This window comes from Podarcis muralis, chromosome 13 (assembly GCF_964188315.1).
Source record: "Podarcis muralis chromosome 13, rPodMur119.hap1.1, whole genome shotgun sequence".
NCBI lineage: Eukaryota > Metazoa > Chordata > Lepidosauria > Squamata > Lacertidae > Podarcis > Podarcis muralis.
In genome coordinates this window covers 44,656,932-44,673,732 of record NC_135667.1, presented here as the reverse complement: position 1 = coordinate 44,673,732, position 16,801 = coordinate 44,656,932, and positions in this window count along the sequence as shown.

Sequence of the window (16,801 nt, the reverse complement as noted above, 5' to 3'; positions counted from 1 at the left end):
AGTGTGAAAGAAGGAAAGAGTGGTAAAGGAAATAAAGAAAACAAAAAACCTGAGATTAGGTGGGGGGGGGGGGAGAGAAGAGGAAAAGTCAAATCCAGAGGGAAAGGAGAGCGCAGGCCATTGGCCTGAGCGCAGGCCATTGGCCTGAGCGCAGGCCATTGGCCTGAGCGCAGGCCATTGGCCTGCTGGTTTTATACCTACTGCTGGGAGTGAAAATGCTCCCTCTGATTGGTTGACAAGGCTGCTGGCATTGACAAACGGCTTCTGGTTGGTTGACAAGGCTGCTGGGTTTGCAAAGCTGCCTCTGGTTGGTTGACAAGGCATTCTTTGATTGACAAGGCATCTGACCCTCCCCTTTACCTCATAGCTCACCAATTAACCCATTAACCAACGCATAGCCAAACCACTTGAAGGATTACTGTTAATCTCTTTTCCTTAGGGTGTCCCTATTTTCAAAGGAGAAATGTTGGGGGGTATGGAGTTCTCCGACTCCCAAGCCGTCTGAAGGCAATCTTGTACACTGAAGGGTGTTTTTTTAAAAACATCTAGTGTTTTATTATGTTTTTATACATGATGGATGCCGCCCAGAGCGGCTGGGGCAACCCAGTCAGTTGTGTGGGGTATAAAGAATAAAATTATCATTATGGAATGGGGCGTCCCCGTGTCTCTGTGTGTGCGTGCTTGTGTAATGCACTTGGAGGGAAGAGCTGGCTGGAACTCTAAACAGAAGCAGCAGAACACACTGCAACAATTGGGTGCAGGTCCCATTTGTGACATACCACAGATGAAGTCCCCACTTTGAAGCATTTACCATATAGAAATCCTCCTCCTCCTTTTGTGCTGACCTCTGTAAAAGCAGGAGACAAAAGGACCAGGAAGGAAAGAGGAAACGTTGCACAATCTGGAAGAGTGTGAAAGAAGGAAAGAGTGGTAAAGGAAATAAAGAAAACAAAAAACCTGAGATTAGGTGGGGGGGGGGGAGAGAAGAGGAAAAGTCAAATCCAGAGGGAAAAGAGAGCGCAGGCCATTGGCCTGAGCGCAGGCCATTGGCCTGAGCGCAGGCCATTGGCCTGAGCGCAGGCCATTGGCCTGAGCGCAGGCCATTGGCCTGAGCGCAGGCCATTGGCCTGAGCGCAGGCCATTGGCCTGAGCGCAGGCCATTGGCCTGAGCGCAGGCCATTGGCCTGAGCGCAGGCCATTGGCCTGAGCGCAGGCCATTGGCCTGAGCGCAGGCCATTGGCCTGAGCGCAGGCCATTGGCCTGAGCGCAGGCCATTGGCCTGAGCGCAGGCCATTGGCCTGAGCGCAGGCCATTGGCCTGAGCGCAGGCCATTGGCCTGAGCGCAGGCCATTGGCCTGAGCGCAGGCCATTGGCCTGAGCGCAGGCCATTGGCCTGAGCGCAGGCCATTGGCCTGAGCGCAGGCCATTGGCCTGAGCGCAGGCCGGGCCTGCTGGTTTTATACCTACTGCTGGGAGTGAAAATGCTCCCTCTGATTGGTTGACAAGGCTGCTGGCATTGACAAACGGCTTCTGGTTGGTTGACAAGGCTGCTGGGTTTGCAAAGCTGCCTCTGGTTGGTTGACAAGGCATTCTTTGATTGACAAGGCATCTGACCCTCCCCTTTACCTCATAGCTCACCAATTAACCCATTAACCAACGCATAGCCAAACCACTTGAAGGATTACTGTTAATCTCTTTTCCTTAGGGTGTCCCTATTTTCAAAGGAGAAATGTTGGGGGGTATGGAGTTCTCCGACTCCCAAGCCGTCTGAAGGCAATCTTGTACACTGAAGGGTGTTTTTTTAAAAACATCTAGTGTTTTATTATGTTTTTATACATGATGGATGCCGCCCAGAGCGGCTGGGGCAACCCAGTCAGTTGTGTGGGGTATAAAGAATAAAATTATCATTATGGAATGGGGCGTCCCCGTGTCTCTGTGTGTGCGTGCTTGTGTAATGCACTTGGAGGGAAGAGCTGGCTGGAACTCTAAACAGAAGCAGCAGAACACACTGCAACAATTGGGTGCAGGTCCCATTTGTGACATACCACAGATGAAGTCCCCACTTTGAAACATTTACCATATAGAAATCCTCCTCCTCCTTTTGTGCTGACCTCTGTAAAAGCAGGAGACAAAAGGACCAGGAAGGAAAGAGGAAACGTTGCACAATCTGGAAGAGTGTGAAAGAAGGAAAGAGTGGTAAAGGAAATAAAGAAAACAAAAAACCTGAGATTAGGTGGGGGGGGGGGGGAGAGAAGAGGAAAAGTCAAATCCAGAGGGAAAGGAGAGCGCAGGCCATTGGCCTGAGCGCAGGCCATTGGCCTGAGCGCAGGCCATTGGCCTGCTGGTTTTATACCTACTGCTGGGAGTGAAAATGCTCCCTCTGATTGGTTGACAAGGCTGCTGGCATTGACAAACGGCTTCTGGTTGGTTGACAAGGCTGCTGGGTTTGCAAAGCTGCCTCTGGTTGGTTGACAAGGCATTCTTTGATTGACAAGGCATCTGACCCTCCCCTTTACCTCATAGCTCACCAATTAACCCATTAACCAACGCATAGCCAAACCACTTGAAGGATTACTGTTAATCTCTTTTCCTTAGGGTGTCCCTATTTTCAAAGGAGAAATGTTGGGGGGTATGGAGTTCTCCGACTCCCAAGCCGTCTGAAGGCAATCTTGTACACTGAAGGGTGTTTTTTTAAAAACATCTAGTGTTTTATTATGTTTTTATACATGATGGATGCCGCCCAGAGCGGCTGGGGCAACCCAGTCAGTTGTGTGGGGTATAAAGAATAAAATTATCATTATGGAATGGGGCGTCCCCGTGTCTCTGTGTGTGCGTGCTTGTGTAATGCACTTGGAGGGAAGAGCTGGCTGGAACTCTAAACAGAAGCAGCAGAACACACTGCAACAATTGGGTGCAGGTCCCATTTGTGACATACCACAGATGAAGTCCCCACTTTGAAGCATTTACCATATAGAAATCCTCCTCCTCCTTTTGTGCTGACCTCTGTAAAAGCAGGAGACAAAAGGACCAGGAAGGAAAGAGGAAACGTTGCACAATCTGGAAGAGTGTGAAAGAAGGAAAGAGTGGTAAAGGAAATAAAGAAAACAAAAAACCTGAGATTAGGTGGGGGGGGGGGAGAGAAGAGGAAAAGTCAAATCCAGAGGGAAAAGAGAGCGCAGGCCATTGGCCTGAGCGCAGGCCATTGGCCTGAGCGCAGGCCATTGGCCTGCTGGTTTTATACCTACTGCTGGGAGTGAAAATGCTCCCTCTGATTGGTTGACAAGGCTGCTGGCATTGACAAACGGCTTCTGGTTGGTTGACAAGGCTGCTGGGTTTGCAAAGCTGCCTCTGGTTGGTTGACAAGGCATTCTTTGATTGACAAGGCATCTGACCCTCCCCTTTACCTCATAGCTCACCAATTAACCCATTAACCAACGCATAGCCAAACCACTTGAAGGATTACTGTTAATCTCTTTTCCTTAGGGTGTCCCTATTTTCAAAGGAGAAATGTTGGGGGGTATGGAGTTCTCCGACTCCCAAGCCGTCTGAAGGCAATCTTGTACACTGAAGGGTGTTTTTTTAAAAACATCTAGTGTTTTATTATGTTTTTATACATGATGGATGCCGCCCAGAGCGGCTGGGGCAACCCAGTCAGTTGTGTGGGGTATAAAGAATAAAATTATCATTATGGAATGGGGCGTCCCCGTGTCTCTGTGTGTGCGTGCTTGTGTAATGCACTTGGAGGGAAGAGCTGGCTGGAACTCTAAACAGAAGCAGCAGAACACACTGCAACAATTGGGTGCAGGTCCCATTTGTGACATACCACAGATGAAGTCCCCACTTTGAAACATTTACCATATAGAAATCCTCCTCCTCCTTTTGTGCTGACCTCTGTAAAAGCAGGAGACAAAAGGACCAGGAAGGAAAGAGGAAACGTTGCACAATCTGGAAGAGTGTGAAAGAAGGAAAGAGTGGTAAAGGAAATAAAGAAAACAAAAAACCTGAGATTAGGTGGGGGGGGGGAGAGAAGAGGAAAAGTCAAATCCAGAGGGAAAGGAGAGCGCAGGCCATTGGCCTGAGCGCAGGCCATTGGCCTGAGCGCAGGCCATTGGCCTGCTGGTTTTATACCTACTGCTGGGAGTGAAAATGCTCCCTCTGATTGGTTGACAAGGCTGCTGGCATTGACAAACGGCTTCTGGTTGGTTGACAAGGCTGCTGGGTTTGCAAAGCTGCCTCTGGTTGGTTGACAAGGCATTCTTTGATTGACAAGGCATCTGACCCTCCCCTTTACCTCATAGCTCACCAATTAACCCATTAACCAACGCATAGCCAAACCACTTGAAGGATTACTGTTAATCTCTTTTCCTTAGGGTGTCCCTATTTTCAAAGGAGAAATGTTGGGGGGTATGGAGTTCTCCGACTCCCAAGCCGTCTGAAGGCAATCTTGTACACTGAAGGGTGTTTTTTTTAAAAACATCTAGTGTTTTATTATGTTTTTATACATGATGGATGCCGCCCAGAGCGGCTGGGGCAACCCAGTCAGTTGTGTGGGGTATAAAGAATAAAATTATCATTATGGAATGGGGCGTCCCCGTGTCTCTGTGTGTGCGTGCTTGTGTAATGCACTTGGAGGGAAGAGCTGGCTGGAACTCTAAACAGAAGCAGCAGAACACACTGCAACAATTGGGTGCAGGTCCCATTTGTGACATACCACAGATGAAGTCCCCACTTTGAAGCATTTACCATATAGAAATCCTCCTCCTCCTTTTGTGCTGACCTCTGTAAAAGCAGGAGACAAAAGGACCAGGAAGGAAAGAGGAAACGTTGCACAATCTGGAAGAGTGTGAAAGAAGGAAAGAGTGGTAAAGGAAATAAAGAAAACAATAAACCTGAGATTAGGTGGGGGGGGGGGGGAGAGAAGAGGAAAAGTCAAATCCAGAGGGAAAAGAGAGCGCAGGCCATTGGCCTGAGCGCAGGCCATTGGCCTGCTGGTTTTATACCTACTGCTGGGAGTGAAAATGCTCCCTCTGATTGGTTGACAAGGCTGCTGGCATTGACAAACGGCTTCTGGTTGGTTGACAAGGCTGCTGGGTTTGCAAAGCTGCCTCTGGTTGGTTGACAAGGCATTCTTTGATTGACAAGGCATCTGACCCTCCCCTTTACCTCATAGCTCACCAATTAACCCATTAACCAACGCATAGCCAAACCACTTGAAGGATTACTGTTAATCTCTTTTCCTTAGGGTGTCCCTATTTTCAAAGGAGAAATGTTGGGGGGTATGGAGTTCTCCGACTCCCAAGCCGTCTGAAGGCAATCTTGTACACTGAAGGGTGTTTTTTTAAAAACATCTAGTGTTTTATTATGTTTTTATACATGATGGATGCCGCCCAGAGCGGCTGGGGCAACCCAGTCAGTTGTGTGGGGTATAAAGAATAAAATTATCATTATGGAATGGGGCGTCCCCGTGTCTCTGTGTGTGCGTGCTTGTGTAATGCACTTGGAGGGAAGAGCTGGCTGGAACTCTAAACAGAAGCAGCAGAACACACTGCAACAATTGGGTGCAGGTCCCATTTGTGACATACCACAGATGAAGTCCCCACTTTGAAGCATTTACCATATAGAAATCCTCCTCCTCCTTTTGTGCTGACCTCTGTAAAAGCAGGAGACAAAAGGACCAGGAAGGAAAGAGGAAACGTTGCACAATCTGGAAGAGTGTGAAAGAAGGAAAGAGTGGTAAAGGAAATAAAGAAAACAAAAAACCTGAGATTAGGTGGGGGGGGGGGAGAGAAGAGGAAAAGTCAAATCCAGAGGGAAAAGAGAGCGCAGGCCATTGGCCTGAGCGCAGGCCATTGGCCTGAGCGCAGGCCATTGGCCTGAGCGCAGGCCATTGGCCTGAGCGCAGGCCATTGGCCTGAGCGCAGGCCATTGGCCTGAGCGCAGGCCATTGGCCTGAGCGCAGGCCATTGGCCTGAGCGCAGGCCATTGGCCTGAGCGCAGGCCATTGGCCTGAGCGCAGGCCATTGGCCTGAGCGCAGGCCATTGGCCTGAGCGCAGGCCATTGGCCTGAGCGCAGGCCATTGGCCTGAGCGCAGGCCATTGGCCTGAGCGCAGGCCATTGGCCTGAGCGCAGGCCATTGGCCTGAGCGCAGGCCATTGGCCTGAGCGCAGGCCATTGGCCTGAGCGCAGGCCATTGGCCTGAGCGCAGGCCGGGCCTGCTGGTTTTATACCTACTGCTGGGAGTGAAAATGCTCCCTCTGATTGGTTGACAAGGCTGCTGGCATTGACAAACGGCTTCTGGTTGGTTGACAAGGCTGCTGGGTTTGCAAAGCTGCCTCTGGTTGGTTGACAAGGCATTCTTTGATTGACAAGGCATCTGACCCTCCCCTTTACCTCATAGCTCACCAATTAACCCATTAACCAACGCATAGCCAAACCACTTGAAGGATTACTGTTAATCTCTTTTCCTTAGGGTGTCCCTATTTTCAAAGGAGAAATGTTGGGGGGTATGGAGTTCTCCGACTCCCAAGCCGTCTGAAGGCAATCTTGTACACTGAAGGGTGTTTTTTTAAAAACATCTAGTGTTTTATTATGTTTTTATACATGATGGATGCCGCCCAGAGCGGCTGGGGCAACCCAGTCAGTTGTGTGGGGTATAAAGAATAAAATTATCATTATGGAATGGGGCGTCCCCGTGTCTCTGTGTGTGCGTGCTTGTGTAATGCACTTGGAGGGAAGAGCTGGCTGGAACTCTAAACAGAAGCAGCAGAACACACTGCAACAATTGGGTGCAGGTCCCATTTGTGACATACCACAGATGAAGTCCCCACTTTGAAGCATTTACCATATAGAAATCCTCCTCCTCCTTTTGTGCTGACCTCTGTAAAAGCAGGAGACAAAAGGACCAGGAAGGAAAGAGGAAACGTTGCACAATCTGGAAGAGTGTGAAAGAAGGAAAGAGTGGTAAAGGAAATAAAGAAAACAAAAAACCTGAGATTAGGTGGGGGGGGGGGGAGAGAAGAGGAAAAGTCAAATCCAGAGGGAAAAGAGAGCGCAGGCCATTGGCCTGAGCGCAGGCCATTGGCCTGAGCGCAGGCCATTGGCCTGAGCGCAGGCCATTGGCCTGAGCGCAGGCCATTGGCCTGAGCGCAGGCCATTGGCCTGAGCGCAGGCCATTGGCCTGAGCGCAGGCCATTGGCCTGAGCGCAGGCCATTGGCCTGAGCGCAGGCCATTGGCCTGAGCGCAGGCCATTGGCCTGAGCGCAGGCCATTGGCCTGAGCGCAGGCCATTGGCCTGAGCGCAGGCCATTGGCCTGAGCGCAGGCCATTGGCCTGAGCGCAGGCCATTGGCCTGAGCGCAGGCCATTGGCCTGAGCGCAGGCCATTGGCCTGAGCGCAGGCCATTGGCCTGAGCGCAGGCCGGGCCTGCTGGTTTTATACCTACTGCTGGGAGTGAAAATGCTCCCTCTGATTGGTTGACAAGGCTGCTGGCATTGACAAACGGCTTCTGGTTGGTTGACAAGGCTGCTGGGTTTGCAAAGCTGCCTCTGGTTGGTTGACAAGGCATTCTTTGATTGACAAGGCATCTGACCCTCCCCTTTACCTCATAGCTCACCAATTAACCCATTAACCAACGCATAGCCAAACCACTTGAAGGATTACTGTTAATCTCTTTTCCTTAGGGTGTCCCTATTTTCAAAGGAGAAATGTTGGGGGGTATGGAGTTCTCCGACTCCCAAGCCGTCTGAAGGCAATCTTGTACACTGAAGGGTGTTTTTTTTAAAAACATCTAGTGTTTTATTATGTTTTTATACATGATGGATGCCGCCCAGAGCGGCTGGGGCAACCCAGTCAGTTGTGTGGGGTATAAAGAATAAAATTATCATTATGGAATGGGGCGTCCCCGTGTCTCTGTGTGTGCGTGCTTGTGTAATGCACTTGGAGGGAAGAGCTGGCTGGAACTCTAAACAGAAGCAGCAGAACACACTGCAACAATTGGGTGCAGGTCCCATTTGTGACATACCACAGATGAAGTCCCCACTTTGAAGCATTTACCATATAGAAATCCTCCTCCTCCTTTTGTGCTGACCTCTGTAAAAGCAGGAGACAAAAGGACCAGGAAGGAAAGAGGAAACGTTGCACAATCTGGAAGAGTGTGAAAGAAGGAAAGAGTGGTAAAGGAAATAAAGAAAACAATAAACCTGAGATTAGGTGGGGGGGGGGGGAGAGAAGAGGAAAAGTCAAATCCAGAGGGAAAAGAGAGCGCAGGCCATTGGCCTGCTGGTTTTATACCTACTGCTGGGAGTGAAAATGCTCCCTCTGATTGGTTGACAAGGCTGCTGGCATTGACAAACGGCTTCTGGTTGGTTGACAAGGCTGCTGGGTTTGCAAAGCTGCCTCTGGTTGGTTGACAAGGCATTCTTTGATTGACAAGGCATCTGACCCTCCCCTTTACCTCATAGCTCACCAATTAACCCATTAACCAACGCATAGCCAAACCACTTGAAGGATTACTGTTAATCTCTTTTCCTTAGGGTGTCCCTATTTTCAAAGGAGAAATGTTGGGGGGTATGGAGTTCTCCGACTCCCAAGCCGTCTGAAGGCAATCTTGTACACTGAAGGGTGTTTTTTTTAAAAACATCTAGTGTTTTATTATGTTTTTATACATGATGGATGCCGCCCAGAGCGGCTGGGGCAACCCAGTCAGTTGTGTGGGGTATAAAGAATAAAATTATCATTATGGAATGGGGCGTCCCCGTGTCTCTGTGTGTGCGTGCTTGTGTAATGCACTTGGAGGGAAGAGCTGGCTGGAACTCTAAACAGAAGCAGCAGAACACACTGCAACAATTGGGTGCAGGTCCCATTTGTGACATACCACAGATGAAGTCCCCACTTTGAAGCATTTACCATATAGAAATCCTCCTCCTCCTTTTGTGCTGACCTCTGTAAAAGCAGGAGACAAAAGGACCAGGAAGGAAAGAGGAAACGTTGCACAATCTGGAAGAGTGTGAAAGAAGGAAAGAGTGGTAAAGGAAATAAAGAAAACAATAAACCTGAGATTAGGTGGGGGGGGGGGGAGAGAAGAGGAAAAGTCAAATCCAGAGGGAAAAGAGAGCGCAGGCCATTGGCCTGAGCGCAGGCCATTGGCCTGAGCGCAGGCCATTGGCCTGCTGGTTTTATACCTACTGCTGGGAGTGAAAATGCTCCCTCTGATTGGTTGACAAGGCTGCTGGCATTGACAAACGGCTTCTGGTTGGTTGACAAGGCTGCTGGGTTTGCAAAGCTGCCTCTGGTTGGTTGACAAGGCATTCTTTGATTGACAAGGCATCTGACCCTCCCCTTTACCTCATAGCTCACCAATTAACCCATTAACCAACGCATAGCCAAACCACTTGAAGGATTACTGTTAATCTCTTTTCCTTAGGGTGTCCCTATTTTCAAAGGAGAAATGTTGGGGGGTATGGAGTTCTCCGACTCCCAAGCCGTCTGAAGGCAATCTTGTACACTGAAGGGTGTTTTTTTAAAAACATCTAGTGTTTTATTATGTTTTTATACATGATGGATGCCGCCCAGAGCGGCTGGGGCAACCCAGTCAGTTGTGTGGGGTATAAAGAATAAAATTATCATTATGGAATGGGGCGTCCCCGTGTCTCTGTGTGTGCGTGCTTGTGTAATGCACTTGGAGGGAAGAGCTGGCTGGAACTCTAAACAGAAGCAGCAGAACACACTGCAACAATTGGGTGCAGGTCCCATTTGTGACATACCACAGATGAAGTCCCCACTTTGAAGCATTTACCATATAGAAATCCTCCTCCTCCTTTTGTGCTGACCTCTGTAAAAGCAGGAGACAAAAGGACCAGGAAGGAAAGAGGAAACGTTGCACAATCTGGAAGAGTGTGAAAGAAGGAAAGAGTGGTAAAGGAAATAAAGAAAACAAAAAACCTGAGATTAGGTGGGGGGGGGGGAGAGAAGAGGAAAAGTCAAATCCAGAGGGAAAAGAGAGCGCAGGCCATTGGCCTGAGCGCAGGCCATTGGCCTGAGCGCAGGCCATTGGCCTGAGCGCAGGCCATTGGCCTGAGCGCAGGCCATTGGCCTGAGCGCAGGCCATTGGCCTGAGCGCAGGCCATTGGCCTGAGCGCAGGCCATTGGCCTGAGCGCAGGCCATTGGCCTGAGCGCAGGCCATTGGCCTGAGCGCAGGCCATTGGCCTGAGCGCAGGCCATTGGCCTGAGCGCAGGCCATTGGCCTGAGCGCAGGCCATTGGCCTGAGCGCAGGCCATTGGCCTGAGCGCAGGCCATTGGCCTGAGCGCAGGCCATTGGCCTGAGCGCAGGCCATTGGCCTGAGCGCAGGCCATTGGCCTGAGCGCAGGCCATTGGCCTGAGCGCAGGCCATTGGCCTGAGCGCAGGCCATTGGCCTGAGCGCAGGCCATTGGCCTGAGCGCAGGCCATTGGCCTGAGCGCAGGCCATTGGCCTGAGCGCAGGCCATTGGCCTGAGCGCAGGCCATTGGCCTGAGCGCAGGCCATTGGCCTGAGCGCAGGCCATTGGCCTGAGCGCAGGCCGGGCCTGCTGGTTTTATACCTACTGCTGGGAGTGAAAATGCTCCCTCTGATTGGTTGACAAGGCTGCTGGCATTGACAAACGGCTTCTGGTTGGTTGACAAGGCTGCTGGGTTTGCAAAGCTGCCTCTGGTTGGTTGACAAGGCATTCTTTGATTGACAAGGCATCTGACCCTCCCCTTTACCTCATAGCTCACCAATTAACCCATTAACCAACGCATAGCCAAACCACTTGAAGGATTACTGTTAATCTCTTTTCCTTAGGGTGTCCCTATTTTCAAAGGAGAAATGTTGGGGGGTATGGAGTTCTCCGACTCCCAAGCCGTCTGAAGGCAATCTTGTACACTGAAGGGTGTTTTTTTAAAAACATCTAGTGTTTTATTATGTTTTTATACATGATGGATGCCGCCCAGAGCGGCTGGGGCAACCCAGTCAGTTGTGTGGGGTATAAAGAATAAAATTATCATTATGGAATGGGGCGTCCCCGTGTCTCTGTGTGTGCGTGCTTGTGTAATGCACTTGGAGGGAAGAGCTGGCTGGAACTCTAAACAGAAGCAGCAGAACACACTGCAACAATTGGGTGCAGGTCCCATTTGTGACATACCACAGATGAAGTCCCCACTTTGAAGCATTTACCATATAGAAATCCTCCTCCTCCTTTTGTGCTGACCTCTGTAAAAGCAGGAGACAAAAGGACCAGGAAGGAAAGAGGAAACGTTGCACAATCTGGAAGAGTGTGAAAGAAGGAAAGAGTGGTAAAGGAAATAAAGAAAACAAAAAACCTGAGATTAGGTGGGGGGGGGGGAGAGAAGAGGAAAAGTCAAATCCAGAGGGAAAAGAGAGCGCAGGCCATTGGCCTGAGCGCAGGCCATTGGCCTGAGCGCAGGCCATTGGCCTGAGCGCAGGCCATTGGCCTGAGCGCAGGCCATTGGCCTGAGCGCAGGCCATTGGCCTGAGCGCAGGCCATTGGCCTGAGCGCAGGCCATTGGCCTGAGCGCAGGCCATTGGCCTGAGCGCAGGCCATTGGCCTGAGCGCAGGCCATTGGCCTGAGCGCAGGCCATTGGCCTGAGCGCAGGCCATTGGCCTGAGCGCAGGCCATTGGCCTGAGCGCAGGCCATTGGCCTGAGCGCAGGCCATTGGCCTGAGCGCAGGCCATTGGCCTGAGCGCAGGCCATTGGCCTGAGCGCAGGCCATTGGCCTGAGCGCAGGCCATTGGCCTGAGCGCAGGCCATTGGCCTGAGCGCAGGCCATTGGCCTGAGCGCAGGCCATTGGCCTGAGCGCAGGCCATTGGCCTGAGCGCAGGCCATTGGCCTGAGCGCAGGCCATTGGCCTGAGCGCAGGCCGGGCCTGCTGGTTTTATACCTACTGCTGGGAGTGAAAATGCTCCCTCTGATTGGTTGACAAGGCTGCTGGCATTGACAAACGGCTTCTGGTTGGTTGACAAGGCTGCTGGGTTTGCAAAGCTGCCTCTGGTTGGTTGACAAGGCATTCTTTGATTGACAAGGCATCTGACCCTCCCCTTTACCTCATAGCTCACCAATTAACCCATTAACCAACGCATAGCCAAACCACTTGAAGGATTACTGTTAATCTCTTTTCCTTAGGGTGTCCCTATTTTCAAAGGAGAAATGTTGGGGGGTATGGAGTTCTCCGACTCCCAAGCCGTCTGAAGGCAATCTTGTACACTGAAGGGTGTTTTTTTAAAAACATCTAGTGTTTTATTATGTTTTTATACATGATGGATGCCGCCCAGAGCGGCTGGGGCAACCCAGTCAGTTGTGTGGGGTATAAAGAATAAAATTATCATTATGGAATGGGGCGTCCCCGTGTCTCTGTGTGTGCGTGCTTGTGTAATGCACTTGGAGGGAAGAGCTGGCTGGAACTCTAAACAGAAGCAGCAGAACACACTGCAACAATTGGGTGCAGGTCCCATTTGTGACATACCACAGATGAAGTCCCCACTTTGAAGCATTTACCATATAGAAATCCTCCTCCTCCTTTTGTGCTGACCTCTGTAAAAGCAGGAGACAAAAGGACCAGGAAGGAAAGAGGAAACGTTGCACAATCTGGAAGAGTGTGAAAGAAGGAAAGAGTGGTAAAGGAAATAAAGAAAACAAAAAACCTGAGATTAGGTGGGGGGGGGGGAGAGAAGAGGAAAAGTCAAATCCAGAGGGAAAAGAGAGCGCAGGCCATTGGCCTGAGCGCAGGCCATTGGCCTGCTGGTTTTATACCTACTGCTGGGAGTGAAAATGCTCCCTCTGATTGGTTGACAAGGCTGCTGGCATTGACAAACGGCTTCTGGTTGGTTGACAAGGCTGCTGGGTTTGCAAAGCTGCCTCTGGTTGGTTGACAAGGCATTCTTTGATTGACAAGGCATCTGACCCTCCCCTTTACCTCATAGCTCACCAATTAACCCATTAACCAACGCATAGCCAAACCACTTGAAGGATTACTGTTAATCTCTTTTCCTTAGGGTGTCCCTATTTTCAAAGGAGAAATGTTGGGGGGTATGGAGTTCTCCGACTCCCAAGCCGTCTGAAGGCAATCTTGTACACTGAAGGGTGTTTTTTTAAAAACATCTAGTGTTTTATTATGTTTTTATACATGATGGATGCCGCCCAGAGCGGCTGGGGCAACCCAGTCAGTTGTGTGGGGTATAAAGAATAAAATTATCATTATGGAATGGGGCGTCCCCGTGTCTCTGTGTGTGCGTGCTTGTGTAATGCACTTGGAGGGAAGAGCTGGCTGGAACTCTAAACAGAAGCAGCAGAACACACTGCAACAATTGGGTGCAGGTCCCATTTGTGACATACCACAGATGAAGTCCCCACTTTGAAACATTTACCATATAGAAATCCTCCTCCTCCTTTTGTGCTGACCTCTGTAAAAGCAGGAGACAAAAGGACCAGGAAGGAAAGAGGAAACGTTGCACAATCTGGAAGAGTGTGAAAGAAGGAAAGAGTGGTAAAGGAAATAAAGAAAACAAAAAACCTGAGATTAGGTGGGGGGGGGGGGGGAGAGAAGAGGAAAAGTCAAATCCAGAGGGAAAGGAGAGCGCAGGCCATTGGCCTGAGCGCAGGCCATTGGCCTGAGCGCAGGCCATTGGCCTGCTGGTTTTATACCTACTGCTGGGAGTGAAAATGCTCCCTCTGATTGGTTGACAAGGCTGCTGGCATTGACAAACGGCTTCTGGTTGGTTGACAAGGCTGCTGGGTTTGCAAAGCTGCCTCTGGTTGGTTGACAAGGCATTCTTTGATTGACAAGGCATCTGACCCTCCCCTTTACCTCATAGCTCACCAATTAACCCATTAACCAACGCATAGCCAAACCACTTGAAGGATTACTGTTAATCTCTTTTCCTTAGGGTGTCCCTATTTTCAAAGGAGAAATGTTGGGGGGTATGGAGTTCTCCGACTCCCAAGCCGTCTGAAGGAAATCTTGTACACTGAAGGGTGTTTTTTTAAAAACATCTAGTGTTTTATTATGTTTTTATACATGATGGATGCCGCCCAGAGCGGCTGGGGCAACCCAGTCAGTTGTGTGGGGTATAAAGAATAAAATTATCATTATGGAATGGGGCGTCCCCGTGTCTCTGTGTGTGCGTGCTTGTGTAATGCACTTGGAGGGAAGAGCTGGCTGGAACTCTAAACAGAAGCAGCAGAACACACTGCAACAATTGGGTGCAGGTCCCATTTGTGACATACCACAGATGAAGTCCCCACTTTGAAGCATTTACCATATAGAAATCCTCCTCCTCCTTTTGTGCTGACCTCTGTAAAAGCAGGAGACAAAAGGACCAGGAAGGAAAGAGGAAACGTTGCACAATCTGGAAGAGTGTGAAAGAAGGAAAGAGTGGTAAAGGAAATAAAGAAAACAAAAAACCTGAGATTAGGTGGGGGGGGGGGAGAGAAGAGGAAAAGTCAAATCCAGAGGGAAAAGAGAGCGCAGGCCATTGGCCTGAGCGCAGGCCATTGGCCTGAGCGCAGGCCATTGGCCTGAGCGCAGGCCATTGGCCTGAGCGCAGGCCATTGGCCTGAGCGCAGGCCATTGGCCTGAGCGCAGGCCATTGGCCTGAGCGCAGGCCATTGGCCTGAGCGCAGGCCATTGGCCTGAGCGCAGGCCATTGGCCTGAGCGCAGGCCATTGGCCTGAGCGCAGGCCATTGGCCTGAGCGCAGGCCATTGGCCTGAGCGCAGGCCATTGGCCTGAGCGCAGGCCATTGGCCTGAGCGCAGGCCATTGGCCTGAGCGCAGGCCATTGGCCTGAGCGCAGGCCATTGGCCTGAGCGCAGGCCATTGGCCTGAGCGCAGGCCATTGGCCTGAGCGCAGGCCATTGGCCTGAGCGCAGGCCATTGGCCTGAGCGCAGGCCATTGGCCTGAGCGCAGGCCATTGGCCTGAGCGCAGGCCATTGGCCTGAGCGCAGGCCGGGCCTGCTGGTTTTATACCTACTGCTGGGAGTGAAAATGCTCCCTCTGATTGGTTGACAAGGCTGCTGGCATTGACAAACGGCTTCTGGTTGGTTGACAAGGCTGCTGGGTTTGCAAAGCTGCCTCTGGTTGGTTGACAAGGCATTCTTTGATTGACAAGGCATCTGACCCTCCCCTTTACCTCATAGCTCACCAATTAACCCATTAACCAACGCATAGCCAAACCACTTGAAGGATTACTGTTAATCTCTTTTCCTTAGGGTGTCCCTATTTTCAAAGGAGAAATGTTGGGGGGTATGGAGTTCTCCGACTCCCAAGCCGTCTGAAGGCAATCTTGTACACTGAAGGGTGTTTTTTTAAAAACATCTAGTGTTTTATTATGTTTTTATACATGATGGATGCCGCCCAGAGCGGCTGGGGCAACCCAGTCAGTTGTGTGGGGTATAAAGAATAAAATTATCATTATGGAATGGGGCGTCCCCGTGTCTCTGTGTGTGCGTGCTTGTGTAATGCACTTGGAGGGAAGAGCTGGCTGGAACTCTAAACAGAAGCAGCAGAACACACTGCAACAATTGGGTGCAGGTCCCATTTGTGACATACAACAGATGAAGTCCCCACTTTGAAACATTTACCATATAGAAATCCTCCTCCTCCTTTTGTGCTGACCTCTGTAAAAGCAGGAGACAAAAGGACCAGGAAGGAAAGAGGAAACGTTGCACAATCTGGAAGAGTGTGAAAGAAGGAAAGAGTGGTAAAGGAAATAAAGAAAACAAAAAACCTGAGATTAGGTGGGGGGGGGGGAGAGAAGAGGAAAAGTCAAATCCAGAGGGAAAAGAGAGCGCAGGCCATTGGCCTGAGCGCAGGCCATTGGCCTGAGCGCAGGCCATTGGCCTGCTGGTTTTATACCTACTGCTGGGAGTGAAAATGCTCCCTCTGATTGGTTGACAAGGCTGCTGGCATTGACAAACGGCTTCTGGTTGGTTGACAAGGCTGCTGGGTTTGCAAAGCTGCCTCTGGTTGGTTGACAAGGCATTCTTTGATTGACAAGGCATCTGACCCTCCCCTTTACCTCATAGCTCACCAATTAACCCATTAACCAACGCATAGCCAAACCACTTGAAGGATTACTGTTAATCTCTTTTCCTTAGGGTGTCCCTATTTTCAAAGGAGAAATGTTGGGGGGTATGGAGTTCTCCGACTCCCAAGCCGTCTGAAGGCAATCTTGTACACTGAAGGGTGTTTTTTTAAAAACATCTAGTGTTTTATTATGTTTTTATACATGATGGATGCCGCCCAGAGCGGCTGGGGCAACCCAGTCAGTTGTGTGGGGTATAAAGAATAAAATTATCATTATGGAATGGGGCGTCCCCGTGTCTCTGTGTGTGCGTGCTTGTGTAATGCACTTGGAGGGAAGAGCTGGCTGGAACTCTAAACAGAAGCAGCAGAACACACTGCAACAATTGGGTGCAGGTCCCATTTGTGACATACCACAGATGAAGTCCCCACTTTGAAACATTTACCATATAGAAATCCTCCTCCTCCTTTTGTGCTGACCTCTGTAAAAGCAGGAGACAAAAGGACCAGGAAGGAAAGAGGAAACGTTGCACAATCTGGAAGAGTGTGAAAGAAGGAAAGAGTGGTAAAGGAAATAAAGAAAACAAAAAACCTGAGATTAGGTGGGGGGGGGGGAGAGAAGAGGAAAAGTCAAATCCAGAGGGAAAGGAGAGCGCAGGCCATTGGCCTGAGCGCAGGCCATTGGCCTGAGCGCAGGCCATTGGCCTGAGCGCAGGCCATTGGCCTGCTGGTTTTATACCT